General features: G+C 44.2%; 1 protein-coding gene across 8 annotated transcripts in view; it reads left to right on the top strand.

Annotated features, from left to right (window-relative positions):
* The window catches only part of ARHGEF9 (Cdc42 guanine nucleotide exchange factor 9), a 172,015-nt gene that overhangs the window by 53,850 nt on the left and 102,801 nt on the right, over window positions 1-15,364 (top strand). The gene's annotated exons all lie outside the window — the stretch shown is intronic.

The raw sequence follows: 15,364 nt of genomic DNA on the forward strand, positions 1-15,364 counted from the left end.
TTTTTAATATTTTCGAATAGGAAATACATTCACATGGTTCAAAATTCAAAAGATACAAGAGGGTACGCAGTGAGAAGGCTGCTTCTTGCACCTGCCCTCCAGCCTCTCGGCATTCTCTGCTGAGGCCACCAATGAATCCTTTTAGAGAAATGTTCTATGCATATATAAGCATACAGGCATACCTCAGAGATATTGTGGGTTTAGTTCCAGACCACAGCAGTAAAGATGCTGCAATAGAGTGAGTCACAGGAATTTTTTAGTTTCCCAGTGCATATAAAAGTTATGTTTATACTGTAGTCTATTGAGTTTATAATAGCATTATGTCTAAAAATGATGTACATACCTTAATTAAAATTACTTTATTGCTAAAAAAGTGCTAGTTATCATCTGAGCATTCATCAAATCATAATGTTATTGCCGGTGAAGGATCTTGCCTTGATGTTGATGGCTGCTGACTGATCAGGATGGTTGTTGTTGAAGGTTGTGACAGTTGTGGCAATTTCTTAAAGATACAACAATGAAGTTTGCCACATTGATTGATTCTTCCTTTCGCGATTTCGCTATAGCACACAATATTTGTTTGACAGCATTTTACCATAGTAGAACTTCTTTCAAAATTGAAGTCCAGGCCGGCCTCGTGGCTCAGTTGGTTAAGAGCTTCCTCAAGAATGCGAGCTCTGAGCAACAGGGTCACCAGTTCGATTCCTGGCCCGAGCTGAGCTGCCGCTGAGCTGCCAACAGGTGGCAGGATGGCTCAGCTAAAAAAAAAATGGAGTCCATCCTCTCAAACCTTGCTGCTTCTTTCCAACTCGGTTTATGTAATATTCTAAATCCTTTGTTGTCATTTCAACAGTCTTCACAGTATCTTCACCAGGAGTAGATTCCATTTCAAAAAAACCTTCAATTTGTAAAAAAGTCAGTGTCTGCGAAGCACAATAAAATGAGGTATGCTCGTATATAAATATATTCCTCTTTCTCTTCCTTCTCCCTTTTTTTTTTTTTAAAGATTTTTATTGTGGAATTGGGAGAAGGAGAACAGACAAGTTGCTGTTGTTTTGTTCTTCAGTCTAGTTGTGGAGGACGTTGCTTCACTGGCCCAAGTTGGCACCATCACTGCGCTTTCCCGGGTGAGGCAGATCAGTCACCGGCGTCTGGACGGCCGCTCACTGCGGCTGCTGGCCGCTCACGCTGGCTGCTGGCTACATACAGTAGCCCATGGCAACCTACCGCCACAGGGGCTGCAGCCTATGCTGTCGCCGGCTACTCACGGCATCCCAGCTCCAGGTTGAGCTGTTGTTCAGCATCTTAGGTGTGGAGGACAGTGTCACTGGCCCTCATATGTGGGATCCGAACCCGGGCCCTCTGGCATCCCAAGCCAGTTCTTCACCAATGTGCCACTCGGCCGGCCCTTCCTTCTCTTTTTTATGGTAATAACCTATATACACTGTTCTATATCTTGCTATACCTTGGAAGTTGTTTGACCCCGTGGGGGCATGAGGATGTGTGTGGAGAACGGAGGTTAAAGCACTGGTTCTAGAGTAAAACTACCTGGGTTTTGGTTCTGGCCCTGTGTGACCTTCGGCAATTACTTCATCTCTCTGAATCTTTGTTTCCTTATTTTTAAAAAGGGGATCAAATAAGTTAGTATATGCAGAAACTTAGATTTGCCTCTGACAAGTAAGTATGTATTCAGTAAATGTAAGCCATTTAAAAAAATTATTATTAGGAGAAAAACATTAGATGGTGAGTCAGAAGATCTGGGTTCTCTTTTGGCCTCTGCTCTTGGGATAGCTGCGTGACTTCCTTTGTCCAAGCCTGTTTCCTCATCTTTAAAATGTAAGGTCTCATCCCTACTCTGCTTATCTTTCAGAGTTGTTGGGAAATCCAGTGAGCTAATGAATGTGAAATGAATGTGATAGCAGCTTAGAAACTATACATAATGTGCTAATCGCATGGAAGTGGTGCTGCTTAATGTTTTCATAGAAGCTATTTGGATAGCTTGAACCCAACGTCTGGAATTGAGTAGAGAAGGCAGTGCCCTTTCTTCTGGCAGTGGAACCCAAAGGCCATTTTATTCCTTTTTTAAAATTATTGTTTAAAATTTTTTTCAATTATAGTTGACATTCAATATTAGTTTATATTAGTTTCAGGTGTACAGCATAGTGGTGAGACATTTATATAACTTATGAAATGATTCCCCAGATAAATGCTAGTACCTACCTGGCACTATACTTGTACATAGTTATTACAATATTATTGACTATATCCCCTATATTGTACTTTACATCCCCATGATGTGATTAATTTGTAACTGCCAGTTTGTACCAAAGGCCATTTTTGTACTGGAGTTTTATTCTGGGTGGAGGTAGCCCCTGGCAAAAAAATTGAAATGGTAAAGTTCTGTCTTCTGACCTTTCTTATCCCACTCCATCCTTCTCTTGACTTCTGTGTTTCCATGTGTTTTTCTCCTCCTCTCTGTCTCTTGTCAAAACCCACTTTTAGAAGCAAGGCCATGGCATCTGTCAAAGATGACCCCAATTTTCAAAGATGACCCCAATTTTCCATTTGAGATAACCTAGTCCAGGGGTCGGCAAACTGCGGCTCGCGAGCCACATGCGGCTCTTTGAGTACGTTCCATCTCAAAAGTTTGCTGACCCCTGGAAGAGCCAATCCTGTCCCTCACAACAATTTAAAAATTATTCGAGAGCCATAAATATATTTTTATATAATCACCATTATGTGAATAATATCCTTTAAAATTTTTATAGATGAAACTAGGATAGTTTTATTTTCATTTTCAATTTTACTTCAGAGCCACATGTACGTACCCAAAGAGCCTCATGTGGCTCGCGAGCCACAGTTTGCTGACCCCTGGCGGCTCTTCTGTCTCAAAAGTTAGCCGACCCCTGACATAGTCCAGCTAGCTCAGAGAGCAACTAGATCTGCCCAGGTTCATACTGCAAGCCGGTAACCAAGCCAGACTTGGAGCCCATTCTTTCCATCCCATTTTTTTTTTTTTTTAGCTGAGCCATCCTGCCACCTGTTGACAGCTCAGCGGCTGCTCAGCTCAGGCCAGGACTTGAACCGCTGTTGCTCAGAGCTCAAGCTCCTGAGCAAGCTCTTAACCAACTGAGCCACCATCCCATTTTTAAGCTAGCATTTGCATTTTAGTGTCAATTTGAATTTGAGATTCTTTAGCAAATACATTGGTAGTGAGGGAGATTGTGGAAGTGTCTCTACTTACCCTTCATACTGAGGTATTCTTACCCCTTAATTACCAGCCTCAGCCTTGTTTGGGGCCCTGAGGGGAGGGAGGGGCATGTGCTGGTTGTGGTTTTAAAGGGATGACTTTTGTAGGCAGAAGGAGGAAGAAGCACCAGAAGATGTCCAAAACAGTGATCTCCAAAGTGAAGCTCAAGGAGAAAATACTATAAGTTCTTTATATTTTAAATTGTTAAACTCATCATTATTTAACTTATAGTTTTGTGAAGATTTTTATAAAACATGCAATACATTAATAGTATTTAGATACTGTGGTAGGTGTTTATTTTTAAAAATCAATTGGCAAATTTTAACTCAAAATAATTAACAACCATTCTAAAAGACTTAGGGGCCAGTCGAGTGGCTCAGTTGGTTAAGACCTCGCTCAAGAGTGCCAGCTCTGAGCCACAGCGGTTTGATTCCCGGCCCGAGCTGAGCTGCCAACAGGTGGCAGCTAAAAAGACAGTTTAGTAAAAGTCTGTAGGCTTGGTTTCTAATCTTGGCTCTGCTGCTGACTGGTTTGACACATTAGGCAACTTCTCTTCATCGGAGCCTCAGTCTTCTTATCTGTAAAATGTTAGACTGAACTAAGTGTGCCAGCTTTTGGGAGTCTCCAATCCTGATCTTCTCTTAGTATCAGAATCCATTGTGTTTTAGGCTCTTGTGCCTGAGTCAGAGTCAAGAAGAGTCGGTTCAAGCCCTAGCATCTTACTGGATGGATGCTTTGTCCTTCTGTCAGCTACCCTGGGTCCCTTCTTTTCTCCACCCCCACCTCCACATAACCCAGACAGGCAGACACTGTCTTACATAAGCCTGGCTGACCTACTTGAATTTCTTTTGTTATAAGCACAACCACTTTAACTGCAGACACAGACCTGATGCCATCCCTCCGGGGCCCCACGGGTGGGTCTGATTGTGCTTCTCTTGTGTCCATTCTGGCAGCCTAGGTTTAGATGTAGCAACCCTCTGTCTGAAGTCTTTAATGACACAGTTGGAAGGGAAGCCAGCTCAGCCAGTTTGAATCCCCTGGGACCTGATCCAGTGGCTGCTCACTGAACATCCCTGCCATCTGCTCATCTACCATTTACGACATCTGTTGAGAACCCAGGACTGTGTTATGTTAGACTTTGTCAGAAGAAACATGGCCTTCTGAACAGGAAACACTGCTGACAGAGACCAGAGGCACTGCTAAGTGCCTTAGCCAATGTCTTTTCTCACAGCCAACAGGCAGAGGGAAAATCAATAAGCCATGGGAAACCATCTTCCACTTTCTGATGGGCTATTTAAATACAGATTTCCTCTTTGGGCTCTGAGGACTCCCCAGGAGACAATTACATTGTCTTTGGAAACGCATGCCAAGGCTCAGAGCCTTTGCAAGCATGTGTCCTGGGTGGGCATGCTCAGTAAACTTTAAGGTGGTTTAAGTTGATTGAAATATATTTATTTCTCCTGTCTCTTCTCCAGATACAGGAGCAGGTCACAGTGACCCTGACTAAATGCTGTTCCTGTTCTCACCACCTTAGATCATACGGCCACATTTAAAGACAACATTAGAGCCAGTAGTTCCAGCCTCTCTCTTTCTCTGCTCCTTCCCCCACCTACAGCCCTCTTTCCCCTACAAGATTTTAACACGACATCTGTCAAATGGATAAAAAATGACTTTCCCTTCTTCTGTCTGCCTTGCTCACCCACCCTCTGGCTGTGGTGTTGATGACTATAGAACTATGTATGTGGGAGGCATGGAGGACAGATTCTTCATGCAGTTCTAGCCCCTTCCACCTACCCTTCTGTAAACCAACAAGAGTTGCCCCACCCCCCACTCCTTCCCAGAAAACTTCAAGGCTGGCCTTCAAGTAATAGTCCACGAAAAATTATTCAACAAATAACTATGGTGTACACCTGAGACTAATATAATATTATATGTATGTCAATAATTTTTTTTAAGAAAAAAAAAGTACAGGTAAATTTAAAGCTCCCAGTGGAACCACATGAAGAAATTCAAGAATCCAGGTTCAGAGCCCAGGATGGGTCTAGGTTACCTCAGGGATTTGGGGCTCTTTTTGTGCCCCCTGTGTCTCCCTTAGGCTTGTCCTGGCCATGTCTCAAGGTATAAAGACAACAAGAAACCCCAGTGGGTGCCTCCAGCAAGTACACAAAAAGGGCATGATGCCCAGCGCAGGAACATTTTGGAGATAGGGCACAAGCTGGCTCAAGAGACAGGTAAGGATCAGGGTAACCTCCAGCTTGGGATGGCGTGCTTCTGACTCAGTTCATGGAGAGAGCATTGCTGAGTCACTTTAAAAAAAATTACTAATAATTTTTCTTTTAAAAGTTTGGAGGCTGATTCGGGTAAATTGAACATAGCTCTAGGAAATTGCTTCTAGGTTGTAGCTTAGAGAGATGCTGCAATAATTTTCCATTAGGGCAATTGAGGGCATCAGTGCTGAAGGTCAGGGTGGCAGTGGGAGTGGGGATGGGACAGAGCAGTTGCAGATAGCCTCCCAAGGCAGATGAGGAAAACCCTCCTGGAGAAGCTACTGTAATTCCTCAGTGTGCCTGGAACCTGACACAAGAAAGAGAAGGCAGGAAACAGAGTTTCAGAGATTCTGGTTTCTTATGAATGGTCTAGTGTAGTAAGAGGAAATTATTATACTTCAACCTCTGGCTGTAGAAAGTTTAAGACATTTGGTCTCAGTATGATGTATGATTCAGAATCACTTGGGTTGCTTGTTAAAAATATGAGCAAGAGGGGAAGGTCTCTGTGGACCACACACTGAGAATCTTGTGTAATGGGTTCGAGCTGCCTGGGTGATGCCAATAGATCACAGAACAACTTGACAGCAAAACTCCTATTTCTCTCTCTCTCTTTTTTTAAAGATTTTATTGGGAAATTAGGGGAGGGGAACACTGCTGGGGAATCGGGTGAAGGGGCACAGACAAGTTGCTGTTGCTTTGTTCTTCAGTCTAGTTGTGGAGGACGTTGCTTCACTGGCCCAAGTTGGCACCAACTGCACTCTTCCCGGGCGAGGCAGATCAGTCGCTGGCTTCTGGACGGCCGCTCATGCTGGCTGCTGGCTACACACGGTAGCCCATGGCAACCCACTGCAGCAGGGGCTGCAGCCTACACCGTTGTCGGCGACCCACGGCAGCCCAGCTCCAGGTTGAGCTGCTGTTCACCATCTTAGCTGCAGAGGGCAGTGTCACTGTCCCTCATATGTGGGATCCGAACCGGGGCCCACTGGCATCCCAAGCCAGTTCTTAACCAACACGCCACTCGGCCGGCCCAAAACTCCTATTTCTAATTTGGAGATGCAAGGTGATGTTTATTAGATTGGGAGCTGCTGTGGTGTGGGAAACTTCTCTAGACAACAAGGTCATGATTGGTGGTCCAGAAACGTATCTTCTCTCAGATCTATGCGGTCCTTGACAATGTCATTTGACTGCATTTTCTCTAAAGGATTTGTTCCGTCAGCAAGACCAAACTCTTAACTACATGAAATTTGGGTCATCAGCTGGATCTCACTTCCACAACTTCTGGGCATACTAGGTTGTGCTAGAGGCTGAAGTTTCATATCAGAAGATTTCAATGCTGAGGTCCAGATCAAGCAAGCAGCTCCCCTTCCCTCATATGTTTAGTCACCATTATTGCTGAGACTACCTTGTAACTTTCTTTGGAAGAGGTACAGAAAGATATGTCATTCTTTGTTATTTGTCTGTAATGAATGAGGAAATGTATTGGATGGTTCATACCTTAATATGCTTGTCTGGATTTCCCAAGCTTTTAGGTTCTGCCAGGTGTTAGTTGATTTGTGACCAAAGTATATATTGGCCTCTGGATCAGGTTGTCTGTCTTGCTCTTGCTGAACCTGATTCGCACGTAGGTTCACCTTTCTAGATCAAGTCAACCCAGCTGCATTTCATGTCTGCTAGGTGTGGCTGACCCCAACAGTAGATCTTTCGTTTTATTAAAGTGAAAAATGGATGGTATGATGGACATTGAAAGAAGCTGATGCCTAATGACTTACTAATCACACGCCCAACCTAGGAAAAAATGATTATGTTATGAAAAGAGATGATATTTGGGTACTTCCTTTCAGTATATTTATAGCCATCATCACTTAAATGCATTGATTATTCTGCTCAGAAATGAAATTATTTAGTTATTGGCCATATAGCAACACCGAGATTAAAACTGAAACCAGCCAGGTGTGAACTGTTGTAGGGAAAAGAAAAAGCAATCCTTGTGATTTTTAAAAATATATTCATTGCAGGGTTTTTCTTACCTGGAATCTCTTTTCCCTGATGACCATTGAGCACCTGTGCAACTCAACAAAAGCCAGCCCACCCCAGAAGCCATCTAGCCATAAATCCTACTAAAAATAGATTGACCTGTGGGCCACCTGATATATGTTATGTAAACAATTTCCTTGCACAAAGAATATCCTGCAACCTGACAGAGATGTTAACCCTTGCTGTGATCTGCCTCAGAGCTTGCCTGGTTTTAGGGCTGAAGCTGTAGAACTTTTGATACCGTATTTCCCCATGTATAAGACGCACTTTAATTTTGGGGCCCAAAATTAAAAAAAAGTATTACATAAAGTTATTGAACTCATGTTTTATTCATCATAAAATTCATACAACTCCTCATCACTGTCAAAACTCCCAACCATTAGCTTGTCCTCGCCTGTGTCTGATGACGAATCACTGTCTTCATATTGCTTCGTCCTCAGTTCCATCTATGGCATTTGAAATGCCACACTTCTTTTTTTTAAAGATTTTTATTGGGGAATTGGGGGGATGGAAACAGCGCTGGGGAATTGGGGGAAGGGAATAAACAAGTTGCTGTCCTTTTGTTCTTCAGTCTAATTGAGGAGGACGTTGCTTCACTGGCCCAAGTTGGCACCATCATTGTGCTCTTCCTGGGTGAGGCAGATAAGCCACCAGCTTCTGGACGGCCACTCACAGTGGCTGCTGGCCGCTCATGCTGGCTGCTGGCTACACACGGTAGCCCATGGCAACCCACTGCCACAGGGGCTGCAGCCTACGCCGTCGCCGGCGACTCACGGCAGCCCAGCTCCAGGTTGAGCTGTTGTTCACCATCTTAGCTGTGGAGGGCAGTGTCACTGGCCCTCATATGTGGGATCCGAACCGGGGCCCTCTGGTGTCCCAAGCCAGCTCTTAACCATCGTGCCACTCGGTCGGCCTGCCAGCCACACTTCTTAAATGACTTGACAACGATCTACAACCACTGTATAAAATGCACCCAGTTTTTAGACCCCAAATTTTTCGAAAAAGGGTGCGTCTTATACATGGGGAATATGGTAGATGCTAAAAAAAGTGCTGTTCATTATGGATTAAGCAATGTTTTAGATCTGTTCACAAGCGTACATTTTGGTTGTTTGGAGAATAACACTCTGGTTGAAAACTTGAATAACTCCAAGTTGTCCTATTTTCTTCTTTTCCTAGGTAGAAATCAGTGAAAAATGCAAAGGGAGAGAGGATACAGGCCGGAGTCATCAGGGAAAGGATTAAGGAGCATGTGGGTCAAAATCACACAGCTAGGAAGACATAGCCTAGCTTCAGTGTCCCTACACTTAACCCTGGCTAAGGGTATGGCTTAATCAGAGACACAGAGGTAGAAGTGCATCTGCCTACAAGAGACTGAGTTAGGCCAGAGTGGAAGGCCCCTGCCAGGTTCGAGACAAGGGTTGGATCTATAGATGGGGCTAGATTAAGGAGAGCTTTGAGAAATTGACAGTAGGGAGTTATTGAAGCTTATTGAGCATGCACCAGCAAAGAACTTTTGAGGAATGTATCACTAAGGAGTAGCTTGAGGAGGAGAGAGATCTGTGGGCAGCAGGAAGCCTAGTTGGGAGGCATCTTGAAGTGATAAGGGCCAGGCCTAGGATGGGACATTGGATATGAAGATAAAGGGTCATGTCTGAGAGAGAGAGAGATGAAAGAAAAACAACAAGCTCCGAAGAGTCATCATTAATGGGAAAAATTAGGATGTAAGGGGAATGGGGCATGTGATGTTTTACATATGTTTTATTGGAGGTGATAGCGGGTCATGCAGTGACATTTGGAACAGGCAGTTAGAAATATGGGACTGGAGGTGAGCAAGAGCAGATGTCATGCAAAAGATGATTTCTCTGAGGAACTACGTGGAGAAAACAAGGAGCAAAGGTCCCTATGGGCTTTTGAAAGGAGCAGTCAAGGGCTAAAGTGGAAAACCTATTCCTCAATTTTCCCAGCCAGTCTGATTGGCCTGTGCTTCAATGTGTCACCAGTAATGCCTGCATGAGTTAGATTCAGGAAGGGACTAGTCAACTCCAAATTCTTATGTTCCTGAATGGAGAAAAGTAAAAGCATCTTTTTGAGCACATAGGAGGGTGAGAAGAAAGTGAGCTGCAATAATGAAATTTCTGTCTTTGGAAAGCTGAAGTGTTAGCCTCAATTGAAAGCCAGAACTGGAAGGTACTTGAGAGGTTGTATGATTCAAGTCTGTAACGTGATTGATAAACTGAGACAGGTAAAGGAACCTGTCTAAGATTATTCAGTGAGTTACTGGCAGAGCTTCCAATAGCCAGTCTTTGCTGAACACCATGCTGCCTCCTAGCAGTTGTCTGAACAGCCTGTGCCACACCTTTCCAGAAATTGGAAGGATCGTTGTCATTGAATTCTTTGGGCAAGATAGCCAGAGTCTATTTACAAGGTTGTATTAAAAAGACATCAGGTTTATTCAGGGAAGAACATAAAATCCCAGCTTATTAAATATGTGCTTAAAGGGAAGAGAGGAAGGCATTTTGCTCTTGTCCATAACTCTACCTGTTGAAGAAGGGACATTCTGAGAGGATGGAACAGGCACCAACTGAAAAAAAACCCAAAAACCTATAGAGAGGTAGAACTCCCTCATGTCCCGCTTTGACCTTCCGTGAAGCTTCTCGTGGCAATTGGCACATTTGCTGTTCTTCACAACATTTTTTTTTAAACCTTTCCACCTTCTTCTTGCCATTCAAACTCTAATATTTCTGGCAGCTAATTAAATAACTATTTGGGAGGTGGTACTGTTCAGGTAGTGGGAGGAGCGAGAAGAGCAAGACAAGTGGTATGGCTCTGGAAAATTCGGTAAAGGCTGTCACCCCAGGTTTCATTTATTTATGTTTTGTGTGTGTTGGCAAGGCCTTATGTGACCCGAAATCCTGTATCTCAGCCGTACTGACCACTGAGAAAGGCCTTGTACATAGGCAGGGAGCCCGACCTGTGGGTTGGCATGGGGATCCCTAGGGAGGGTGAAGCATCAGGAGAGGCAAGGGTCAAGCTGAGACTGGGAAGGTCCTCCAGGGCAGTGGCTCAAGTGTGATTCCTGAACCAGCAGCACAGGCATCATCTGGGAAGTCGTTTGGAATGGAGTTCTCAAGCCCCACTTCAGATCTGCTGAATCAGAGGCGCTGGGGCCTAGCAATCTGGGTGTTAAAAACCCTTAAGGGGGTTGGGAACTACTGCTCTTGGTCATTCACAGACAGGGTAGGCTGGTCTCCCTGGAAAGACACCAGCTGGGAGGAGCCCTCTCTCTCTGCCTCCTTGATAGGCAACATGGGGAATTGGCAAACACAAAGCTGTAGAGTAGTAAGTTCTTTAAATCTACTCCAGCACCTACTAAGTGAGTGAGTGTGCGCAACTTGGTTAACCACACAGGTTATCTTCGGTAAAAATGGAGGTGTAAGTGAGAGTTACAGAGATTGAGATCACAAAAGAAAGCCCATTACCCAATGCCTAGCATATGTTTTCAACAAATGTGTTTCTCTTTCTCCCTTCTTTTTTTCCTTCCCCCTGAAAAGGCACATTGGCCACCCCAAGTTAGCTGTACACACATGCCTAGTTGTTGATCAGAGACCAACCTTAGAGGTCAAACTCCCAGCGCCTCCAGGGTATGGTGATCATATTTCCACATTAAAAGTCAGGGTACCTGGGTCTGATAACAGGTGCATATATTTGTAGGATCAGTGGGATAGAATATTTGAAATGAGGATTGTCTTGGGAAATCTAAATAAAACGGAATAGAACCTCACTCCTTCTATATGAATTATATTATGTCTCTTCTCCCCCCTCGTCTTCTTCATGCCCAAAAGTCTCTTTGGTGTGGGAGTGCAGAACGCTGCGTGTTCCACTCATTGGCAGGTCTGAGCAAGAGGAAACCTATATTTGGTGCTGCACCTGAAATGTCCTGGGAATTGGGAATTATTTGGTTACAAGTCACATCAGTGCTGACCCACGGCCAGGAGCTATTTGAGTACCTTGCTGGAGTAACCCAGTACTACCTCCTGGCTTTATGCTTGGCTTGTTGGATGAAAAGGTGGGAACAGCTGGGAAAGGAAGGTTTCTGGTGAGGGAAGGGGTATAAACCAGTTTTAGAAATAAAGAATTTAACCCCTGATAGAGCCACTCTCAAATGGCCTTTATTGGCTTTCCTCTCTTATAGCTGTGTACCATTTGATAATTTGATCAATTCCTGATGCTTGAAACTTTTGTCCTTGGCTTTTGCGACATTGCACTCCTTGGTTATTCTTTGTTTCTCTTGCTCCTATTCTCATCCTCACCTCCCTAGGTTTCTGGACTTCTTTCTAAGCACTTTCTTCTGGGACAAACTCCTTGGTTTCCACAATTTCTTCTGGGCCATTGACTCCCAAACCTGAATAACTGTCTCCCCTATCCTCTCTTGGTCTTCAGATATACTGCATGTCCTACTGGCCCCCTGCATTCAGCACACTGAAGAGAATATTTGTCATCTTTTGTGCCCCCTCCCAAAACCAGCATTTTCTTGTAACACCCTCATGCCTCAATGCTTTAATGATCACGGTTAGGATTGACACAACCCCCACAAACCAAATCAACTCTGACCTTATTTTCCTCAAACTAGATTGAGGAACCTTCAGATTCCAGCCCACCTTTCCAGCCATCCTTCCCCACTCCGACATCCCTTCCCCAGCCCTTTCCAAACTCCACTACCTGTTTGCTATCAAATTCCTCATAGTCTTCACCTCTGAGGCGTTATTTAATCGCATTCCTCTGCCTCCAATGCCTTTCTTATTCCTTTGTCTGTTACAATCCTACTCATTATTTAAGGCCTAGCTCCACAAAACTGTTCTAGAGCCCAGTAGCTACACATGATCCTTCCTTCCTCTGAAGTCTTGTACTAGGCCTAGGCACTGGACATCTAGTACGCAGTTCACCCTGTCTGTGACCCTGCCTGTGAGGCAGATATAATCCTTATTTTGCATATAAAGAATCTGAGGTCCAGGCCGGCCGAGTGGCGCGATGGTTAAGAACTCGCTTGGGATGCCAGAGGGCCCCGGTTCGGATCCCACATATGAGGGCCAGTGACACTGCCCTCTACAGCTAAGATGCTGAACAACAGCTCAACCTGGAGCTGGGCTGCCGAGAGTCGCTGGCGACGGCGTAGGCTGCACTCCCTGTGGCAGTGGGTTGCCATGGGCTATTGTGTGTAGCCAGCAGCCAGCGTGAGCGGCCAGCAGCCGCAGTGAGCGGCCGTCCAGAAGCCGGTGACTGATCTGCCTCGCCAGGGAAGAGCGCAATGATGGTGCCAACTTGGGCCAGTGAAGCAGTGTCCTCCACAACTAGATTGAAGAACAAAATGACAGCAACTTGTCTGTTCCCCTTCCCCTAATTCCCCAGTACTGTTCCCATCCCCCCAATTCCCCAATAAAAAATCTTTAAAAAAAAAAAAAAAAAAAAAAAGAATCTGAGGTCCAAGGTTGTATAGCTTGAAACTCTTGTCCTTGGCTTTTGTGATATTGTACTTTTTGGTATCTTAATTACTTGCTGACAGTTCCATTTTGGTTTGTTTCCCTGGCTCCTTGTCTGTTCCTCACCTCCCTTGTCACTGGTATTTTCTAAAGTAGCAAAGCCCAGAATTGAAGTTATGTTTGTCTGCCCTTAACCACCTTTGTGTACTGCTTGAAGGGCATTCACTCTTGGTACCTGAAGGACTTTTGATTTTCAGGTAAGGACGTGGCTGAATCACAGTAAGCAGATCCCTGCACTCAGTGGGAGCTCACTGAATGAGTGTTAGAAAATGGATGAGCAGAGGAAAGTGCATATTTGTAAAAAAAATTGTAGCAAGTTAAAAATCAATCCTATATACAAAAGGAAGATTTAAAACCAATTTCCAGCCCCAATTTAGTTTATTTTTAAAAGGTGAAAGATTTATATGATCTGAAGAGAAACCAGAGTATTAGTTTACTTTTAAGACAACTCAGAGGATGGGGGGAGAGCATCCCCTTATCCCTGCTTGTCTTTGTGACTAGAGAGCGCAAGAGCCCCATACAGCTACCAGCCCCTTCTGCATCAAGCCTCCTCTCATTATATGCACACACATCTGTCAACTCTTGGTTTAGTGTGTTATAGCTCATGAAGTAGATGGGGGTATAGGCTTATTCCCATTTAATAGGTGAAGAAACTGAGACCCAGAGTCAGCATAGTTTCTAAGAACAGAAACTCTAGAGCCAGATTGTACCTGCATTTTAATTATGGCTTCAATGCTTATTGGCTGTGTAAATTTGGACAAATTATTTAACCTGTTTGAACTTCAATTTTCTCATCTGTAAGATAGTAATAGTATTAGTATCTCCTCAAAGAGCTTCTGTGAGGCTTAAATGAGTTCATATGTATAACAAGTACTTAGAATAGTAGCTGACATACGTATATGAAGTAGTATATATCAGCGAATTTCATCACCATTATCATTATACCTTTAGCAAGTAGTAGAGTGAGGTCTTAAATCCAGGTGTTCTTTTTCTGCCTTCTCTATCTATGGTGTTATGTTGAAGGGAGAAAAGTTCCAGGAGGCTGGCTATCTGGTGACCATAGGTAAGTCACTCCTGCCATAGTATACCTGATATATAAAGTGAGGGCTGAAGGGTAATCTTATTATATAAGTGATCTCTGAAGTGCTGTACAGTTCTGACTATCATTGATTCCAAGTAGGCCCTGACAACAGGCTTGCCCGTTGGTTTGTGGCCACTGGGTCCTGGATTGGCCTTGTCCAGGCATAGCTGTGCTCTCTGACTTGAGGGCCCAGGCAGGTCAGCTGGACTAACTGGGGACAATAGTGAGCCAACTGCTGCTGGAAGACAAGCATGGAGTCCCTAAAAAGAAAACTCCACTGTAGAAAGAGTGCGGGCAGTAGAATCAGCCAGACCTGGGCCTAGGGGACCTCAAACAGCATCACAGACAGCATCGTGAGCAGGGGGTTGGTAATTGATGCCAACATATTCTTTTGGCCCTTGATAAAAAGCCAAGGATATAGCTTTAAGCCACAAGCCCTTGTGGTGCTCTGAGTTGGTATTGTGCTTATTGAGCTCTAGCAACACCCAGTTGTGGGACCCACCTTTGGTAGGAGAGGGGAGACTTCTCTATAAAGGTTTCTTTTATTGAGGCCAGTGATCAGAAATTTTTCTCCAGTGAGGCCAGAACAAGAAAAAATGGACTTTTAGTGCAATTGGAAGAAAACATGTTCAACATAAAAATGAATCTCCTCATAGGCAGGAGCATCCGTGACTAAAGGTCGGCCATTCAACTCTCTTGCATATTTTTTTAGGAATAGGAGCATCTGGTTTGTGATATTATGGATGGAGTTCTGAGTTCATTTAGCTAATTAGTAGACATTGGTAGTATGGATATGATGGATTAGAGCATATGTGGTCAGAAGATGAGGGTCCATAATTTATTACTTGTGTGGTTAGCCAAAAGACCAGGCCACCTGTCTGAACTTCAGTTTCCTTATCTTTAAATATGGGTAATAGTGAGACTCAGCTCATTCAGTAAGGATCAAGTGATGCCGTAGATGTGAAAATACTTTGTAAACAGTAAAGCATGAGGTACTCGAAAGGCGGTATTATAAAAGGTCCTGTTGGAAATCTCTTTTATATCCATGTTGAGGAGCTCCCCCTGTGCCTTACCTTCTGTGGAAGTCATAATGGCTAGAACCCTGAGCAATGAAGGATGCCCCAGGAGGCAGGGGCTGACTGACAGAATGCCTTCACTGAGAGAGGGAGAGGGAGAGGGGGAGGGGGAGGGGGAG

The sequence above is a fragment of the Hipposideros armiger genome, unplaced genomic scaffold (genome assembly GCF_001890085.2).
Source record: "Hipposideros armiger isolate ML-2016 unplaced genomic scaffold, ASM189008v1 scaffold_254, whole genome shotgun sequence".
Taxonomy (NCBI): domain Eukaryota; kingdom Metazoa; phylum Chordata; class Mammalia; order Chiroptera; family Hipposideridae; genus Hipposideros; species Hipposideros armiger.